Raw genomic sequence first — 13751 nt, forward strand, 5'->3', positions numbered from 1 at the left:
TGTGCAGGAAGGCATCCATTCCTTCACAATAACAATTCTCCTTGTAACATAGACATCCTTTCACCACCCGCCCTCCCAGCTGCTCGTCCCTCCCCCTCCCCTACTTAATGACGGCCACTGCGGGGGAGCGTGAGCAAGACCTCTGACTTCTGGTCTGTGATCTGCTCTCTCCCCGGCAGCTCCTCTGTGCCTTGCCTCGCTGCTGACCCTGTGCCATCATCTGCCTGGTGTTCGAGGCCACTGCGCTCCTGCTGTGACCATCCCAGTCTGCCAACTCGCTCCTGCCGGTCAGTGCCCCTCGTTGTGTCCTGCGCCGTTCTTGCCTCTCTTTTTCCTTAACTGTACAGCTCTTATTTTATAGTTGTTTAAATCCCTGTGCCAGTATTGTCTAATTGGTAATCCCTGTGCCAGCCGTCCTAGCGTGCCCGCCGCTGCTGCCCCTGGGGCCCCTCCCCCCTGCTGACGCCCGCTCCCTCCTCCCAGCTGCTCGTCCCTCCCCCCTCCTCTACTTAATGGCAGCTGCTGGGTGGTCACGCCGCTGGTGCGCCGAAAGGCGCACCTCAGGCAAGCCCGTCTGCGCTCATCCACAGCTACGACTCAGCCGCACTCCTCATACTCAACCCCGGAAGGAACATCCTCTGCCAGTGGGCAACACTGAACACAACCCACAGCCAGTTCTCCTGCCGCCACTGCCGTCAGAGTTTCACCACCGCCCACCGCTGATGCCCTGGGGTGCATCATTCTCAATATACGCTCCCTGCACAGACACGCCGTTGAGATCTGCAACCTCCTAGACACCCTCTCACCAGACGTCGCCTTCTTCACAGAAACCTGGACCAATGCCTACTGTTAACCCGACATCGCCATCCCGGACGGATACAAGATCCAGAGAAAAGACCGCCACAACCACCCAGGAGGAGGACCCGCCATCGCACACAAAAACTCCCTCCGCCTTTTTACCTCGAGCGACGCTTTCTACGCCACCGAACACCTGCATTTCTAGATCCAGACCAACCCCAACTCCACTATCCGCTGCACCCTCGCCTACAGACCCCCTGACCTCTTAGCACCCCACACCATTGCCTCCATAGACTCCATACTCGTAGGAGACCTGCACTTCCACCTCGACAACCCCATCAACCCCAACTCCATCACCCTCCTGGACAACCTCGCCAACATCGGACTGAAACAACTCATCACCACACCCACACACAAGGCAGGACACTCCCTCGGCCCCATCTTCGCAGGAGGAAACAGCATCCACTTCAGCCACACCACGCAACCACCATGGACTGACCACCACTGCGTACACTTCATCGTCGACAAACCCAAGCTGCCCAAACCAGCTCCAAGGCCTCCACGAAGGAACTGAAGCAGAGTCACCGAGGAGCAGCTCAACGCCACCCTCAACCGCGACACACCCGCTGTCACAACTGACACCAACCGCACAGCCAGGGAACTTCACACAAGGATCCCCAACTGCGCAGACAAGCTTGCCCCACAACGCAACTCCAACAGACAGTGTCCCAGGAAAGCCACCTGGTTCACCACCAAACTACAAGAGGCCAGACGAACCTGCAGACGCCTCGAGAAGAACTGGAGAAACTGCAAGACGCCTGAAAACCACAGCACCTACAAGAACGCCATGACGGAATACCTTCAACGCATCAGAACCACCAAAATAACCTTCATCCACAACAAAATCCTTGCCAACTCCAACAACTCCAAGGAACGCTTCAGCGTTATCCAGGAGTCCACCAAGCCCCCCCATTGAAATCACGAACATCACCCCCTCCCAGGACCTCTGCGACAAGCTTGGAACGTACTTCCATATGAAAATCACGATCCTCTACGACAACTTGAACGGCCAGACACCCGACCCCGCCACCACCTCACCCTCAGCCAGCGCCAACCAGCCCACCATCTCCTCCTGGACACTGGTCACGACCGAAGAGACAGCAGTAACGATGAAAGGCATCCACTCGGGGCCCCCACAGACCCCTTTCCTCCACACATCTACCACAGAGCCGCCATCGCACCAGATCTACGACACACCATCAACACCACCTTCACGACCGGCACCTTCCCCGACGGCTGGAAATGCACAGAAGTCAGGCCCCTACTTTTTTTTTTTTTTTAAGTTTTTCAAAAACCTTTATTGAGATATAGTAAATAGACATAGCAGACTGCCGTATGCTCCTTATACAATGGGTTACTTCAGAAAACACATCTGTTACGGTCCTGCAGCTCTCACACAGCCATTTAGCCGACATCCCGGAGGACCGGCGGCATTGCAGTTCTACATAATACAGTCCGGGCTGAAGCACTTCCAACGCATGTGATACGTATGCCCCCCCAGCCTGCACCGTGGTTTAACCAGCCCACTCGTCCAACCTGCAGGCAGTCTGCTCAAGCACCTGAAGTTTCGTACACCATATCTCAACACCCAGCCCCCCACCCCGTTCGCCATCGTGCAACTGTCTTCACCCGTTTCATGTCTACTCATGCACGCTGTCTCTAACCAGGGCGCCGAACACCGGCCAGACATCACACCCCATGCTTCCAGGCCTGGCCAATCCTGCGGTTCCAGTTTCCGCTTCGCAAGTACGCCGCAAGGTAGCACACGCCTCATACAGGGGACACCCCGACCCTCCTCCCGCCAACCAGTCGCTCTCTCAAACGTCACACTATCATCATAGCCTATCTCACCTCTATCGAACTCTAATCCGGTGGCACACCTTCCACTACCCCACCGCACACCTCCGGGGCTTCATGCTGCGTCTCCCCTCGACCAACCTCCTCAGAGTCTCCAGCTGTCATGTAAGTGCTATACAGCGCCCAGAAGTTCTTAGGGCGACTCCTAGGGGGCAACAGTTCGCTATACGTTTCCGCCTATGTGCTACAGTACAGCATATCCCTGGCCCATCTTTTCTTAGTGGGAAGAGGCCCTCTCATCCAGCAGGCCGCCACGACTCGTCTCGCAATCAGCAACGCCACATCCGTCAGTCGCCTCAGCGCCCGCGGAAGCGGCTTGGAGTAGCCCAAAAGCGCTAGAGCTGGATCAGGGGGGATCTCTTTTTCCAAGATCTGGCTCAACTCACGGAATACCGCCGTCCAGAACCGGGCCACACCTGGGCAAAGCCAGGCCATGTGTAGGAAGTCAGCCACAAGAGCATGGCAACGCTCGCATTCCGCCGTGGGGCGCAACCCATATCTATGTAGTCTTTCAGGGGTGTAGTAGACCCGCTGCAAGAACTTAAAGTGTATTAATCGGTGTCGACCGTTCAAAGAGACCTTTTTAGTGCTGGAGCAGCAGTATCTCCACATCTCATCCGAAATGTCCATTTCAAGGTCCGTTTGCCAGGCTCGCCGCGCAGCAGAACACTGGGGCTCCCTGTGTTGATCCCCAATCTTTTTGAGTATCGAGACCAGCTTGGACGGCGCCGCAGTTTTAATGACATAGGTAAGCTCCGGGATCTCGGGCGGCTCCGCCGCAGTCGGCCCCAGAAGAGACAGCAGTGCGCCCCGAACCCTGTGGAATTGAAAGCGCTGGAGTAACGTGCACCCCGGCTGTGCCGATACAACACTCTCCAGCGTCTTAGCCACGCCGTCTTGGAACAGGTCAGCCATCCTAACTATACCCAAAGCACCCAGCGCCCGCGTCACCCCTGCTTCTCGCAGAGGAGAGAGCCAAACTGCCCACTCCACCCGCATCAGCGGGGAGTATAAGAGGTCACATTCCTGCCGTTTCATAAGCATGTGCCACGCGTGGTTAGTAGTTCCGAGCGAGTCCAACAGTCCCACCCTCCGATCCACGGGCAGAAAGATCGTCGCCGGGAGTGGTACCGGATCCGCGAACAAGCGCTCCAGTAGCACATGTGGGACATCTGGTTCAGCGTGTATCCACGCATGCAGATGGGACGCCTGCGCCACCCTGTAATAACTCTCCAGGTCCGGAGCTCCAAGTCCCCCCATCTCGTATGGCAACGTCAGCACTTTCCACTGGACTCTCGGTTGTCTACCACCCCAAGCCAGTCGGACCAGGGTCTGAGTCAGCTGTGCAAAGAAAGACCTGGGCAGCACTATAGGAATGTTGGTAAAGAGGAACAGAAATCGCGGTAGGATGATCATTTTCATAATGGCTATCCTGCCCATCAGCGAGAGGGGCAGCCTGTTCCACTCTTCCACCTCATCCACGAGTTTGGAATAAGCCACCCCATAGTTTTCCCTCAGCAAGACCTCCGGGTCCCTGTGTAGCCGAATGCCCAGGTAGCGGATTGAGTCCGTTGTCCACTGCAGGGGGTATTCCATAGGAAACGGCAATGTTGCCGGGGTCAGCGGAAATGCCAGCGATTTGTTCCAGTTGACTTTGAGGCCCGACAGCGCCCCAAACCGGACCACCTCCCGCAAGATAGAGGCGAGATTCTCCTCCGGGTCTCTGATGTACAGTAGCGTGTCGTCCGCATAGGTAGAAATACCAATCTTATAAGAGGGAAAGTTAATTCCCTCGAATCTGTGGTATTCTCTTATTGCGCACGCTAAGGGCTCCGCCACCAGCGCGTAAAGAAGTGGGGAGAGAGGACAACCCTGCCTGGTCCCTCTAGTGATTGCAAACGGCTCCATGACACGATCTCCGAGGCGAAGGCGGGCAGTGGGTCTGAAATACAATGCCCCGATCATCTGCAGAAAAGGCTCTCCTAGCCCAAGCTTCCTCAGCACCCGCACCATAAACGGCCACTCCACTGAGTCAAACGCTTTCTCCATATCAAGGAAGAGCGCTATGGCCTTACTCTCTGGGCGCACATGTTGCATGACTCCAAGGACCGTGCGGATATTGTACGTGAGATTCCTGGATGGGACAAAGCCCGCCTGCTCCGGCACCACGAGCTCCGGCACCAGAAGCGCCAAACGCGTGGCCAGCACCTTCGCATATATTTTGGCATCGACATTGATCAGTGAGAGTGGCCTATAGGATCCGCACTGGTTGGGAGGCTTCCCGGGTTTTAGAATTGTAACAAGCAGGGCCTCTCGCATCGTGTCGGGCATACTACCTTCGAGACAAATGTCGTCAAAAAGGGCCATAAGGTGCGGGAGGAGCTGGTCCTGGAAGGCTTTATAAAAGGCCACCGTCAGCCCGTCTGCTCCCGGGGCAGTGCCCGCCCGCATACTTCCCAAAGCCTCCAAGATCTCGTCTTTTTGTATGGGCAGCGCCAAGAATTCCCGCCGCGAGTTGGACAAAAACGGCATTTTGAGGTAACTGAGGTAGTCGTCTATATCCTCTTCCATGCGCGAGGACTGCGATTTATACAGTCCAGCGTAATAGGCCCTAAATTCTTCTATGATCCCCTCCTCCTCGGTAATCACATCGCCCGAAGCAGTGACGAGCTCATCAATGACCAGGGGTCGCCTAGAGTTACGCAGTATTCCCGCTAGTAAGGATCCCGGGCGCTCACCCTCCCCGTACGTGCGGGCTGTGGCATACTTCCCCATATGTTGCACCTCTCGGTCCGCTTCACTATTGAACTCAGTGACCAGGTGCTGCAGCCTCGTGGCCACCTCAGGGTCCACCGAAGCCCCCTGACTCACCTCCAGTTGAGCTATCTGCGTCTCCAGGGCCCCGAGCCGCCGCCGGATGGATTTAAGCACTCCCGAATGCTTAGTCATCGCTACACCACGAATATAAGCCTTGAACGAGTCCCACACGATTTGGAAACTCTGAACTGTGCCTGCGTTGACCTCAAAGAACGTGTCTATTTCGTCCGCCAGTTCCCCACGGAACACGTCGTCCAACAGTGAATACGGCGGCAGCCGCCACGTGAACGGCGGTACTCGCCGATGCGGAGTGGTCAGGGCCAGCAGCAGAGGGGAGTGGTCCGACAAAGTGCGCGGCAACACCTCGCAGTCCGTAACGCACGCGAGCAGTGACCGGGACACCAACCAGTAATCTATTCTGGTGTGCACATCGTGAAATGCCGAGTAATGCGTGTAGCCCCCTTTACCCGGGTGACGATGTCGCCAGACGTCAAGCATGTCGAGCCTGATCAACTCCGCCTGCATGTGTAGGGCGGCGGTCGCTGGGCGGCGGGCTGGCCCCGAGGAGCGGTCTAACTCCGGATTGAATGTGAAGTTAAAGTCGCCACCCCATACCATGCCAGTGGGCACGTGCAGCCTGCATTGTGCCGCCAGTGCATCGAAGAAGTCAGGGGAATCATAGTTAGGGCCGTATACATTGACCACAATCAAGTCGTGGCCCTTACCCACGCACCTCGCTATTAAGTAGCGCCCGTCCGGGTCGGAGAGCAGCGACGTCAACCGCAGTCTCGATCGTGGGTTTACCCAGGTAATTACCCCCCTGGAGTGCGATGTAAAGCCTGCTGCCTCGCTGGAGCCCACCAGGCCCTTCGCCGCTAACAACTTACTTGTAAGTGGGAGATGAGTCTCCTGGAGCAGTGCCAGGTCAATGTGATGTCGGTGGAGATAGTTTAAGACTTTTCTGAGTTTGCGGTAGTCATTCAGCCCCCGGACATTCCACGTCAGCGCTCTAAGAGCTTCCCCACCAGGGTCACCCATCCGTTCACCCGTTCCAGTCATCCCGGTTAAGCATACAAAAATCACCTCTGCACTTAGGGCAGCAGGGAGTCCCCGCCCACCCCTCAAGTTCAGACAGTCTGAAACAGCCACACACCAGTAAATCAAATAGCTTGCCACACAAAAGACAGTGCTTATCACAAATGCCCAAAGCAGAACGTCCCCCTAACTTCCCAGCCCCCCACCCACAGCCGACCGTCCCCAACCTGGCCAGACAGATCCCTTGTCCCTCCCCCCACCCTACCCCACAACAACCATACAAAACCATCCCTGAACCAGCCCCCGTGGGGGCCAAGAGAGCTATCAGCACTGGGGCAGGGGCCTCCGTTGAGCAGCTACTCTAAACTCTCAAGAGTCCACCATGTGGCCATGCCCCCACCTCCAAACCCCCAATCTAAGTGCAGCTCGAGCGAATATCGCCTCCCCTCCAGTAGGTGCGGTGGGGGGTACCCCCGCCCGCCCATCAGCGGCGAGCTCCCCAGTCTATCTGAATCTGCACAGCACCCCCCAACCTCCCCCGGACAGTCAACCAGGCCATAGCCCATTTATCTCGCAGCTCAGCCCATGCAGTGCGTTCCAGGCGCCATACCCACCAAAGTCTCGCAATGCTTAGGGCCACAGGGCTATCCCGCCCCCGATCAGAACCGTGGAAGAGGACCAGTCTCTCGCCCCCCCACCAATTCTAGGGCAGCGACACCCGGGGCTCCCCCAACACAACAGAATGTTCTCACCCAGCTGCAGCCTCAGAGTCCTCCAGGGCGTTCGTCGTCTCCTACACGCCAACAAAGTTCCAGCTGCCGCAGAGCCGCCAGGGGAGCGGCAGCCTCTGCAACAGGGCAGCGTCCCCTTACCAGGAGACAAAGCGTATCAAGCGGTCACCGCCAGTGATCTAGTCCTGGTCCCCCAGGTCGGAGACCTCCGCCCGGGCAGTCGCGTTGTCCTGTATTCCACGCCGCTGTTCCCTCGACCACTCTTTCAGGGATCGCTGCAGCTCCCTCGGGTCCGTGAAGAAGTGCGACTGCCCCTGCCTGTTGATACGGAGCCGCGCCGGGTATAACATTGCATAGTCCAGGCCCAAGTCGCGGAGCTGTTTTTTGTAGGGTGCAAACTGCCTGCGTTCCTCCTGTACCTTTGCCGTAAAGTCGGGATAGATGGAGATATCCATCCCTTCATATTGCAGCTTCCCCTTTTCCCGCGCCACACGCAGGGCCGTGTCTCTGTCTCTATAATTCAGCAGTTTTGCTATTATAGGTCTGGCTGGCGCCCCGGGCTTGGGTCGAGGGCCCAGCGAGCGATGGGCTCTCTCAACCACGAACATTGGGGAGAACACCTCCTCTCCAAGCAGTGCCCGCAGCAGTTTTTCCACGAAGAGTTCCATTCGACCTGTGTGCGTCGATTCCGCCACGCCGGTGATACGGACATTCGATCTCCTCGAACGGGCCTCCAAATCTTCGGACTTATCCTGAATGACCTGCAGAAGTTTACTGAATTGCCGGCGGTCCGAGTCCCATGCTGTCTGCGTCTCCTCCACCTGTGTTATCCTCTGCTCGGTCGCATCCAGCCTCTCAGCGTTCTTATCCACTCGTTCCGACATGCGGTCCATGCGGTATGTGAGCGCATCAAGCTTAGTGTCTATCGCGGCCAGACTGCCCTGCAGCCCCTTTTCCATTGCCGCCAGTGTTGCTTTGATGTCGGCGCACATGGAGCTCTCCGCAGTCGCCCCGTCCGGGGGCAGCGCCGGCGAAGCCTCGACTGGCCCCTTCGGCTTGCGGGGGTCAAAAGACAGTTTGGACTGTGATTTATCACTTTTGCCCATGGCTGCGCCGGAGGTCAGCAGCTGGCTCGTGGCCGCTTCTACGATGCAAAGGCCCAGTCCTGCAGGCCACCGCCGCCACCACTCGATGTCCGGGGCGCCGACCTCCCCGCGTCACAGTCCCGCACTCCGGTGTCGAAGAGCCGCGCTCGCCGCTTCCAGTGTCCGGTCGCCTCCTCAGGGCCGAGTGCGAATGGGGCACGCCTTGCCCGAGTCAGTTATTCCTCCCTACTCCAAATGTGGCGTTGCTATCCAGGACAGGGAGGGCGCCCCCAGGGCCGCAGCTGAATAACGCCAGCAACGATGGCCGCACCTCAGAGGACCACGGCAGCGAACCGCACCCCTCCGCACGACAACACCAGCGGCCCCTCCACCACATACGGCCAAGCCTCAGCGCCAGCCGCGAGGACTAGTACTCCGGGCCACCGCCGTCACTCACCGGGCTTTCCACAGTACAGGTATCGGGCCGCCGCCGCTACTGGACACAGATCTGGGCAGGATGAACAGCAAACCCTCTGCCGCCCCCGCGGGCTCGGATCAGCGCCCTCAGCGCGAGTGGGGGGCAGGGTGGCGAGCGCGCCAACCTCCAAGCGATCCACAGGTGCCCGCCGCTCCCTGGCACCTCGACGCAGCTCCGATGTGTGTCCCGACTGCCTCCCGTTTCACGGGCGCCCCACAGCCTGCGCCGCCCCCCTGTACTTCCAGCGGGGGGGGGGGAGTGAGGGGGGGGGCGAGCCTCACCAGCTCGTCGCCCAATTCCGAGGTGCCTCGGGGGGGCCTCCGGGCCCGCGCTCCAGGGGTGCTTGAAGTCCGACGCAGCGTGGGCAGCAGTTCCCACCAGCCGGCCCACTCAGCCAGCTAGCCAGGGGGAGGGGGGGGGGGGCGCCACCGCAGCTGTCCCTCCGTTCGTGTGTCCGGTGCGCCGGACCTCGCCTCTCTGCCGGTTCCCAGGGACCCGGCCGTTGGACCACGATGGTCGGGTCCGCCTCCTACTTGGCAGCCGCACATCGGCTGACGCACGTCGGGGAGAGCCACAGGACAGCCCGGGGATCGCGGCCCAGTTCGCCTCCTCACTCCTCGCTCGCCGGTATCGGTACACCAGGGCTCGATCGCCGCCGCCGGGCCCCCGGGATGACACCACCCAGTGCCAGAGGGGACCCCCCACACCAGTGCACGGAGCAATGCTGCTGTTCAGGATCCTATGTTCGGATAGTCAGGGGCTTAGAGCGGGAGCTCCGCACTCACACGTCCGCCATAGCCGCCGGCTAGCTCCGCCCCCCCAGTCAGGCCCCTACTTAAAAAGCCCTCAGCAGACCCCACGGACCTCAAGAACTACCGGCCCATCTCCCTCCCCCCTTCGCAGCAAAACTGTCAATGCACAGCTAACAAGGTTCATCGAAGACAACTCCATCCTCGACCCCACCCAATCCGGATTACGCAGCAACCACAGCACCGAGACCGCCCTACTCGCCGCCACAGACAACATCCGCACCCTCCTCGACCAAGGCCACACCGCAGCCCTGATCCTACTCGACCTGTCAGCAGCTTTCGAAACATCTCCCACTGCACACTCACCACCAGATTACACAACGCCGGCATACAAGGAACCACCCTCGACTGGATCCACTCATTCCTCACCGACAGAAGCCAAAGAATCAGAATGCCACCCTTTCTCTCCAAACCCACGGAAGTCAACTGTGGAGTACCCCAGGGATCATCACTCATCACACAGTCCAACTCTCTTCAAAATCTACATGGCCCCCATGGCAGCCATCGTCAGACAGCACAGACGCAGCATTGTATCCTACGCCGATGACACCCAGCTGATACTCTCCCTCACCAAAGACCCCACCACCACCAGACTCAATTTCCAGGAAGGAATGCAGAACGTCGCATCCTGGATGAGCAACAGCTGCCTGAAACTCAACTCGGATAAAACAGAAGTCCTCGTCCTCGGAACCACCCCATCAGCAGGAAACAACACCTAGTGGCCCACCGCCATCGGCACCCCTCTTACACCCACGGACCACGCCAGAAACCTCTGCATCATACTCGACACTTCCCTCTCCATGAACCGACAGGTCAACGCCGTCGCCTCCAGCTGCTTAAAAACCCTGCACATTCTCCGTAAGACCTTCAAATGGATCCCCCCGAGGCAAGGAACTCAGTCACACATGCATTAATAACCAGCAGACCGAACTACGGAAATGCCCTCTACGCCAGCATCAACAAGTCTCTACTCCGCAAGCTCCAGACGATACACAACACCGCAGCCAGACTCATCCTCGGCATCCCTCGACACGAGCACATCAGCCAACAACTACAGAACCTCCACAGGCTCCCCGTCGAGAAGAGAGTCACTTTCAAGATACTCACTCACGCCTACAAATGCCTCCACAACACCGGACCCCAATACCTCAACGAGAGAATCACTTTCCACGCACCCAAAAGAAACCTTTGATCCACCAACCTCGCCCTCGCCAAAATCCCTTGCCTCCGCAAAGCCAGGACAGGGGGAAGAGCTTTCTCCTACATCGCGGCCAAGACCTGGAACAAGCTCCCGATCGACATCAGCGGCTTGTTGAAACACGGAGACTCACTCAGCGCAGTGAGTTCTGAGGCTTGGTGAAACACAGATTCACTCAGCACAGTGATTTCTGAGGCTTGGTGGAGCATAGAGACTCACTCAGCGTTCTTCTTCCATAAGAGCTGCTGAGTGCCTTTCTTAATACTGGGAGATTAAGAGCTGCTTCCTTACTATTAGAGTTGCAGACCATTTTCCACAGAGCAGACAAACTGATAGATAGGTATAATACTTTGTCTATAGTTATTCTACTGTGTACTTTCTTAATACCTACCTATTGTTTATTGTATGGTACATGCCTTACCTTTCTTCTTCTCAGTCATTCGCTAGTTTATCTCGTGTCCCAATCCCTATCTATTTACACCTGCTTCAGTCTTCAGCATCTGTCCAGTCCTCCTTCTTTCAACCTTTGAAGTACTCCCTTGTGTATGCTAACCTCCTCCCAGCAGAAAGCAAGCCTTCTCTGATAGTTGGTCTAGCACAGGTCCCAGCAGGGGCTGACACTAAGGCAGGCATACACTATTGAAGAATCCCAAGGAATGGTGTGTGAAGGCCACAGTGGACTCACTGCCTTAAGACACGTGAATTTATAATATCTAATAAATGTTGGGTAACTGGCCTTCACCCAATTTGCACTTAAAGAAGTCTGAATACAAAACTGCACAAAGGATAACTTCCTCAGTAAACAAGTATTAGTAAAGTTAATAGATCTCACCTTTAATATATGATGCATACCCATTAGCTTTGTCATTGAGTACTTGTGCAGCTATTTGTAGCCAAAAGCATTCCAATACAGTCAAATGTGCATGTGCACAGAAGAGTGACCATTTTGTAATGTTTTTTTTCATGAAGTAAAACAAACCAATCCGAGATGGCCGCCCCGCATTTGCAGACATACATATGCACCGTGGACATCAGAGAATGATTATACTTTGACAAGATGACCATTCATGCGTCCACAAGCATGAGGATGCTGGGCGGCTGCCATGGAATTTTTTCTCAAAGTATAACGAAAGTCATCCCAAAATAGTTCCCAGCGTATGTGCACACAGGGGTTGCCATCTCTTAAAATGATTTTTGTTACACTGTATTATTAATTTACCTGTTAAAAATGACAGGCAGACATTTTGGAACTGTAAAAATAAAGCATGTACAGGATGCTACACACGTCGATGGAAGTGAGTGACCTGGTAGCATTGTGTAGTAAGCTACAGCACACTCCTCCCCTCGCCCCCCGCCCCCCGCCCCCCTCCAAAAAAAATATCAGACCACAGACAGAGAGAGTACCTGGGAAAGGGAGAAGTGGGAGAGCACTGGACAAGCTGACAGAAGAACGAGTGGACGAGAGAGTGTGTAAGTGGATGGAGACAGAGTAGGGGGTGGGCTGGATGGCACCTGATGAGTGGATAGGGGAGTGAGCTAGTGCGCAGGGCAGCACTGGACGAGCGGACAGGGGACAGAGCAAAGAAATCAATGGGAGCTCTTTGGCCTTTGGAAGGGGCGACAGCGCACTGGACAATGGAGTGTTATTAATGGCGGAACTCTGCTCTCGCAGGACTACTGTAATCAAGCCACACACACAGACGCGCACAACGAGGATAAATAACATCCCTACCGCCACATGTGGCAGAAAACACATTCATGCCAATGACAATTGGTACAAAAGCAACACTCAAGTAGGCAGGTCACACGAAAAACATAGAGCAAAGCCACTGAAATATTAACAGGGATGGAGCTAAGTAAATCAATAGCAGTAAGGGGTGAACTCAAAGCCTACTAACAGGGGCGGCTCTAGGCTCATGGTGGCCCTCTGCAGGGAGCGCAGGTAGGGGGCCCCGGAAGAGGGGGTCCGGGCGGGGCGGAGCTCAGGAAGGTGTTTTAATAAAACGTCCAGAAAAGGCGTTAGATGACCAGTAACATGGTAACAGAAAAACGACGTTTACTTTTTGAGTGCTCATCACTTGGATACTTTGTTTTAGAATGTGGGTCTCTGGAGGGACCCCTTTCAACAAGAAAAACACGTTGCGCGTCCGTAAGAGAGTTCGGCCACAAAGCAGGATCCCTCCAATCACATAAATCATATTCAGAACACGGGTCTGTAACATGGTCTTGCTCTTTGGCTTCCTTTTCAATACCAGCATCATCCGTCTGTAAACTCTGAACCTCCTTCAGAATGCCAGATGTTGATGGACCGATGAATGATGTTTCAGTTTCTCTGTCTGAGGGTCTTTTGTAATAATCCTCATCCTGAGTTGGTAATTGCTGCATGTTTGTATCAATTTCAGAGTCACGTTGTTCATTTTCATTGGTCTGCTCATGAGTATCATTCTGCTCATGGATATCATCATTGTTTTGTTCTTCTTTATGGTCGTCAGCGCCTGTTTTACCGAGTGCATCAGCAGTACTCTGGCCAGAGGATTCTCCATCTTTAGGTTTCCCTTGGGTGATAAAGTTCAGGATTGCTCCTTCCTGTGACACTACGAAAGCCTGCTGAGCCACCTTTCTCTTTCGTTTCGAATAACCAGATTTGTGTACTCGAATTCTCTTCATTTTGCTTGCAATGCAGCGGGCGAGGCTAGCAGTGGGTAGGGAAAAAAAGAAGACAATCAGCAGTGGCGGCTGCTGAAAGATTTTGATGTGTCATTTTTATTTTCTTGCAAAAACAACAGTTGATGGACAGAATGCAGAACAATGTCATACATTCACCCCAGTACAGAGATCTGGGCCAAAATCCATCGTTTTTGGCTCACCACACCACCCCAGTTC

Source organism: Triturus cristatus, chromosome 3_2 (assembly GCF_964204655.1).
Source record: "Triturus cristatus chromosome 3_2, aTriCri1.1, whole genome shotgun sequence".
Classification (NCBI taxonomy): domain Eukaryota; kingdom Metazoa; phylum Chordata; class Amphibia; order Caudata; family Salamandridae; genus Triturus; species Triturus cristatus.